Below are 8310 nucleotides of genomic sequence, written 5' to 3' on the forward strand. Positions count from 1 at the left end.
AACACATTTAAAGTAGAAGGCTACTTGCTGTCAGTAGGACGCTGCAATTAAAATAATTAGACTGTGGGGTTTTTTTAAACATTATTTGCAGGTAGTCAGTTATTTATTTCTGAAAGCAAAAGTGCTGCAGTCACAATGGTTTAAAACGGATTCATAGATGCCATTGCTTTTGATTTAAAAGCACACAAATAAAGTTTCAGTTACACAAAAGGCCTTCAAATTGATTTTTTTTTTTAAGAAAATCCAAGAACAAAGCAGTGCCGATAGCTCAGTATGTGGTGGTTTTCATCAAGCCTAATGCAAGATGCTTGAGATGTTTCTGAAAGTTTAATCTTGGCACTAACAGCTGAGAATGTAGTGATAAAAGTCATAAGACTCATGATGCAGATTCTGCTTTATTCATCCACACCCCAGCTTCAGACATCTTTGAAAAGTTATCAAGATGACAGTAACATTTAATTTCTGAAACTACCTTGGGAATGTTTAGGGGGGAAAAAAAAAAAAAAAGATAGATGATCCTTTACATAAGCCAAAAAATACGTGATCTTCTGACCTATGCTTACTCAGGCTCAGCAGTGTCTGTGCTTGCACAAGTCTGAACTGATCCTCCAGAACCAAAGCTGTATTTTTACCCATCACTCTGCAGTTGATAATGATGATTTGTAAAGGAAGAAAGACAATTGCAATTTGGTGATTTTTCTGTGATTCTATAAACATAAAACTTTTGTTTGTTTTTCTGTTTTAAAGGAGAGGAGAAATTCTTCCTGGGTTTTGCAATCTTCTGTTTTCTTCTTCATTAACTACTTTAAATATAATAGTGAAAAAGAGGGAACACTTGAACTGAAAATTCTGTTGGTGGTTTTTCTTACTCATTTAAGTACACAAAACCAAAATTTCTACTTAAAATTGAAGTGCATTACAAGCCTGGAGAAAAGGCTGTCACCAGTTAATAAATAAAACCTCCAAATAGTCCTGCAGCAAAACTGAACTTGAGACTCTTTTGGTTAAAAGAGGTGGGGAAGGCAGGGAAGGATGAGGAGCAAAGAAGTGGGCAACAAATTGCAGAACATACAAGCCAGTCACCCAGGGCTTCCCTTTAAGACCTGGCTGCAGTATTAGTCACTTTGATGTCCTTTTGGATGTGACTTTGGCTTTTTACCTTTTTTTTTTTTTTTTTTTTTTTTTTTTTTTTTTTACTGTGTAAGAGTTTGAGTTTGGTGACTTTGTAGAACCTATAATATTTTGCAAGTAGGAAGCATTTCAGAGAAAGAGGGGCTAATGCCAGTTTTAATTGAAGATACCCAGTAAATCTGGCATTGCAGTTTTCTGCAGGTTGACTTCTGCCTGCAAAAACCCAAAATGCTTTTTGCTGGGGATCTCCTGCTCTAGAATTATTTCTTTCCATTTCAGTTTTTTCTGTTGTCACCATTCTCTTTTTCTGCCTTGACTATTTACATGGAAAAAATCCTGCATTAATCAGATGCACTGATAGCCCTCATTCTGGATTTTTCTCTCAGTCTGGGGTCATTTTCTCTAAACTGCTTTTTCTGTGGCTGGATCTGCTTGAATCTCAGGTCACTGAATGATTTGGAGGATACTTGGAAAATCAGTAGCAATACAGCCTCCAGCATATCTAATTCTGCGTAGTTTGTTCTCCCCCAATCTCAGGCGTTCATGTCAGTTGTTCATCTGGTCTCATGCTTGTATCTTCCAGTATTTCTTTTCTCTTTGTACACCTTGAACTGTAAAAAAGCCATCTAGATATACCCAAATGAATTCTTAATCTTTCCATCAAAATATCAGGAGAGTGTGGTACATTGCACAAATTCTGCTTGAGATCTTTCAGCCCTTTTCCCCCCATTTCCACATTTCCCAAGTAAAAAATATCCTAAAATTGTTTGTTCTCTAAAGTCATGGAGGCAAGACTATGTATTTTGCACACTCTGTTGCTGATTTGGAGAATTAGGTTTCTCCTATCAGTTCTATACATCCATTTTGCAGAAGCCTCTTCTGATGAATGATCCTCTGTCAGTTCCATTTCAGATTCACAAGTCGCAGGCATGTCTATGGGCATAATTTCTGGGGTTTGTTTGTTTAACATATCTTTTTTTCAATACATCCTCTTCCTATCACTAGTGACTGAATTCAGTCACTAAATTCCTATCACTAGTGACTAGATTTCCTGAAGTGAAGGGTTTCACTAATTGCCTACATGTTGACTTCCAATAGTAAGAGGCTAAAATTATACACTCTTTATAAAGAACTACATCTTCAAAACTCAGATCTTATTTCAGACAGATTGCTGGTGGCTCCAATTTCATGTTCAGGCTTCTTTGGTATTTCATTGGGAGGCTAGGGTGAAACTCCTTTCTATATATATATTTTACTCTAAGCCCCTGCTAATAAGTTATTCCAATAGATTTTCTTTAATGGATTTTCATCTTATAGTCTGAGTCTGTGGTATTTTTCATTACTGCTTTTAACTGTTTAAATTACTAAATGTAATTCTCATAGTTCTTATGATTTAAACAAAATAGTGTGGGTGTATAAACCTTTCATAAGCTGCTGTCACAAACCAGTTGTATTATACAGTAGTGTATAAAGTAGGTCATAGTTTGTTCACTGTTATGCTGAAACAACCAACTCTCAAAGCAGAATGTCAGTCCCAATTCTGTATTAGTGCCTCAAGATGGGGGAAAATTGCCTCTCTTATCCAAAATAGGTGGTAAAGACGTTTGACTTAACACATATATAAATAAGACAAAGGCCAATCTTCCTGTGTCTAATAGTAGTTTTGCAGATGTTTGAGTATTCCACTCCCAGAAGCTGACCAAAACAGTAAATCCAAATACCTTCAAAGTCAGTGCTTCCTGTAGTTATCATCTGTGCCTCAACGTTACAACACACACCTGATAAACTGTGTCAAATGAGCTGGATTTCCAAGGAACATGACAGACAAACTAATAGATAACTACATTATAGTAGGAGTAGCAAGTTAAAAATAACAGTCAACAGTTATGCTAACCTCTTCTGAGCAACCCCCACCTCACTTCAAAGGAAACTAATCACAGTCTCTGCTAGTGCTTATTATTGTAGTGATGGCTACAGTGTCCTGTGAGTTAGAACATGCCTGTAACTACAGCATAGTCCAATCAGTTTGGGTCTGTATTAAAAAAAAAAGAGTAATGAGACTGAAATATAGTAAAACAAATTCAACTGTCCTGAGAGTAGAAATGACATGACCTATGTAGATAGAAACCATAATACTGAAAATAAGTGAGATGTGGGATTATATTTTAAGACTGAACATTGTCACAGCACTTAGAGGCCTCAGTTGGTCTAAGTCTTTGGACTTAAAACTGGAGCTGATGTTTTAAAACTGTATTAAATACTAAATTAAAACCCAATTATCATGATTGGGTTACTTCAGTTTAAATCTTATATTGCACCTCCTTAAATTAGTGATTAGGCATTCTCAATAGACAACTGTCTCACAGTTCTGTTACACAAACATCTTGGGAGCTGAGGTGTTTGTAATTTTCCTGGGAGCTGAATCCAGGCTCTTGTGAGAATGGTTATCTTGGCACTGCCCTGGGACTGGCAGCAAAGCACAGCTGCAAAGGATGCATACCTGGCATCCTTGGGCAGTTTGCTCTGCCCAGTTACATCCATACACCTTTCCCCAGCATGTAGGAGAGCTCAGTAAAGAAAAAGAGATGGTCTCTGTGGCAGCAGAATCCTGACTCTGCAATGGTAGGAATCTGCCTGCATGCCTGCACCCACTGACCAGGGACATGGAGGGATAAAATGGGAACTCTGCTGTTAAGAGTTCAACATCTTTTATTTTTTTAAATGTACCTGAAACCAGAAGAGAATCTTTCTCTTGCTCTGTTGAATGAATGATAGGATTCTTAAGAATATATGAATGGTTTGGTTGTGATATTGATATTTATGCTATTCATTGTTTTTAGATGTGTTGTCTGAAAGAAATGGGCTGAATTATCAGCTAGTATGAGTTGTTCTAAGTTTCATGGGATCTAGGCTAATATGCAAAGAAAACATCTTCCTTAGGCATTTAGTTCAGTTTGAGGTGTTACAGCCTGAAAAATACATTTTTCCCAATGGAAATTTCTAGGGAAAAGATTTAGCCAGGCAGCTTCTCCCTCCATCGTTCCAGCTTATCTGAATCCTGAGGACATCTTGCTTTTTTATCTGTATAAGAAGCAAGTATGTGTCTAAATCTATTTAAGTAACTGTCTGAAATCAAGATTCATGCTGACAACCTGTGCTTCCTGGTTAGTGTGATGAGATTTGGAAATGTTATGCTTAAGTAACACAGGTTATGATGAGACATGGATGCTCATGACTAAAAGCACTGCTAGCAGCTACCTAAGACACCTGCTCATTTTAATGTGAGACAGTGTGTATGATTCCTGGGGTTTTTGAACTTGTTGCAGCTTTTTATTAAATACTTGCAAAGGCCAACCTCATCACATCAGGGAATAGCAAATGAAATTCAATGCAGTAGTTAGTACTTTGTATATGGGACATTCATCATCACATGGGATATTTAATCCACTCTGATTTTTCTCCCAGCCAGATGTACAAACAGAAGCCCTAAAATCCAGAAGGGTCATGTGCCAGCAAGGCACTGGGCACATACTGCCTTGACCACTGTAAAACATAGAGTGCATCCTGCCACTGCAGTCGTGTTTGGGGTTTCTGAGGTATTGTCTGCGCAGCACAATCATCATCCATCACTTTTCCCCTATATTCTCTCTGAGCTGAGCTCTGCCAGGTTGGTAGCACATTGAGCACCTTAAATTAGCTGTTCTGGGTATGTACCAAGTGGATTTTGGTTGCTGGTTTTCAGTTGCATGCCTTGGAAGGGTAACTCAGCTCTCCATAAACTGTATGCACAAAAGGGAATTGTTTATTTGGACTTCTTTGCCTCTAGCACAACTTTTATATGGAAGTCTCCCAACAAACTTGCTTGATGTGAGAGGTGTACAATACGGATGCATCTTCTGGAGTGTAAGGATTAGAAAAACAGATTTCTATTAGTTAAAAGGCAGGTTGTAAAATATTAAAATATTAAGAACAGAAGATGACAGCTGAAATCACAGAAGTAGACTGATGAACCAGACTGTTGTATCAGCAGAAGAAAAACATTAGGTTAATCTGTATTACAGCACTGAAAGAATACAGAGCTTTGAAAACAGCTTTCACTAGGGGGTGGGACATTTTACTTTTATGTAGAGCTTTTGTTCATTTAGAATTGTTTACTCCAGCAAGCAACCCTGTGCTCTTTGTTTGACTTGATTTTTCCCATTTGGCAGACCCTTTGCAATCACATGGATAACATTCTTCTTTCCACTGAGACACAGAAAAACTATTATTTATTGGCCTTGCTTTGTTGTCCTAAATGACAAAAATATATTTATATACTAGGTGAACTATATTACTTCATTGCTGACTTTTAATTGAAAATTCTTCAAAGGAAAAACCTCAAAGAGCTGTTTTCTTTCTTTTTTTTAATCATCCAGTAACTTCTAACTAGCAAACAACTCTGCCTTCAGCTACATGTGCACTGCTCCCACAGATGGCACTGAGAGCTGTGTGCAAGGAGCTGAGTGCTGAAGCTGTGTTGAAACAAAACGAATGCCAACCATAGAAGAAATAGGTCTTTTTGGGTTAGGTGAGGCTTTTCTATTGATTTATTTATCAAACAACAGAGCATACCCTGTGGCAGCATGGATGTTTACTTTGTTTCTGTGACTATTTTGGAAAGTTAAATATTCAATGTTTCATTTTGTATGGTTGCAGTGGGAAGCAAAATGGAAGACTGAGAAGATCATACACAAAATGATTCATCGATTTTAGTTTTCTCACCAATATGACAAAACACAGAGCTCATGGATTAAACTTTGTGGTACTGATTTAGAAACACTCTTAGCATTACAGTTGTACTTTTACATGTGAAGCGGTGTAAATCAAAGGCAGATTATTGAAGGACCTGGCCTGCCAAGACAAAATTCAGTCCTGCTGTAAGGGAACACAATTCTGTTAAAATAGATGGAGTTGTGCACATTGAGCATAAAATTTTGAGTCTGTGTTCATCTTGCAAGCTTTTCTTGGGTGTACTGAAAGGGGTTACATCCACATGTAGGCAAGTATTAAAACTAAGGCAAAAATCTTAGTTTGGTATAAACTGGAGTAGCTTCACTGGCTCCTGCAGAGCTGTGACAATTTTACACACATCCAGGCTCTGTTCCTGCACTTCCAGCTGAGGGCAAGGAGAGCTAGGGCTGCTCTGCATTTCTGCAGGGGAAAAAAGTCAAAGGCCCTTTTGTTATCACTTATCACATGGGCTGGGAATGTGTAAAATTAGGATCACAGTGATAGCATTTTCAGTGGTTTTGTGTTTGTGTGTTTACTTACATAAGGTTCAAACAGAATCAAAATCAGATTTGGTCCCCTGCTAAGGAACTTTTTAAACTCAGACTTGTCAAGCATAGTCCTAATTAGGCCTTTAAAATTTCACAGGGAAGGTATCTGCAGTTCTACTACTAATTCCATGCAAGTCAAACAAAGGTCTAGTTGTTTTGAATAAAAACATGATAAAACACAGCTACCCTCTAGCTCTTGCTGTGTATTCAATGTGGATTTCTTCCATCACTTTGTCTTCACTGTTACACCAGTACCCACCCCTTATTTTTTTTTCTGATTGGTGATGCATGTTCTTCCACATCAGGAAAATCAAACCATTTGAGGAAAAATCTCTCAACCTGCATTCTTCAGCCACAGCTGTATGATCCTATCCCCTCCCTTTCACAAGCACTAGCAACTGAGCCAGTACAGGGAACTGCTGAGCCAACTGGAAAAAAAATACATCACTTGTAGTGTTAAGAGTTTGGCTGCACAGCTCCTAGACTGGCTCACCATGGGTTTCATAGGTGCCAGAGCTAAGGGTAAACGTGGGAATGTGGCCAAAGGTGCAGGAAGGTGGCCCTAGCCTCTAGGAGTTAGTTTCTTTTACTTTAACTTAGCTTATATTGCAGAGTTGCCCCCATGGAATCAGCAGAGGACAGTGCTGGCTGTAGCACCACTAAATTACTGCAATGGAAAACATTTTAGGTGGGTTTCAACAGCAAGGCAACACAAACATTGTAAGTAAATAGTAAAGCCTTTATTCTTGTTAAGAACAGCATTTTGAAAATAAAACATTTGCCCATGCTTTACAACCTTTGTAGTTTTGTATACTTATGTACAGTCATCATGGTTTGATTGTCTTGAAAATCCTTTTAAGATGTACTTCATAAGATACCAGTATGCAACAATCAGCGGAAAAAAGGGCATGTTATAAAACACACATTAATACATTTAATAAATATATATTATCTATCAAAAATGAGCTTTAGCTCTTATCAATTAATAAAAAGCACCTGCTCTGTAATCCTGTAAGTTGGTAGAATAGTCCAGTTGCATTATAAAAGCTACAATGCTCCCTTTTACATGGCCTCTGGTTAGACCCAAGGCAAAGCTCAATCAAAGCCAACCAAGTTGCCTGTGGTTTGTCTAAGAACATAAACATCTAGTTCTGTAGTACTTCATATACCTTGTTTATAGAAACTGTATGTACTGAGTGTTCTACTGAAGATGCTACATATTTCCTGGCACGTTGTCAAACACCCTCAGCTCAGCTGAACGCAGGACAGGATCTGTAAAGTATGGCTTTGAACTTTTTTTCAGCCATTGAACAAAAGCCAGTTATAAATCTTGGTGCAGTACCAGTTTTTTCAGATGCTTTACAATTTCATTTTTCTGCATGGAAGCACCATGAGCACATAACCATCAAGGGACAACATAGTAGCTTTTATAGTATAAAAGCTAATTATCGTTAACTGAACTGTGAAAGGCTTGTGCTTACTTAATTACTATGTTGTTCACAGATGCTCTACATTCTAGGTAACTTTCAAAAAAGGCAAAAGTAAACAATTTGTTTACTGTAACAAAAATATAAGTTAACATAAAGGTGCCATCAATTATAGTTTTATTTGGGCATTTTACATCACAGACTAATGACTTACAAGAAAAAGTTGCTTATGTCTAATCGTATAAAGTTGGAAAATAAAGACCCTCCTAATCTACTGCCACACCTTCACCACCACAAATTAAACCCAATCCTGCTAATTTTTAATTTTGTGAATAGTCCACATGACTAACCCAATGAGACTAGTCATGTGAGCAGCAGTTTGTAGACTCTGGCCTATCTTTGCATAAGGCCTCAAATTCCAAACAACTTCAGCA

Source organism: Chaetura pelagica, unplaced genomic scaffold, assembly GCF_000747805.2.
Source record: "Chaetura pelagica isolate M959 unplaced genomic scaffold, ChaPel_1.0 scaffold138, whole genome shotgun sequence".
In the NCBI taxonomy this organism is placed as follows: Eukaryota; Metazoa; Chordata; class Aves; order Apodiformes; family Apodidae; genus Chaetura; species Chaetura pelagica.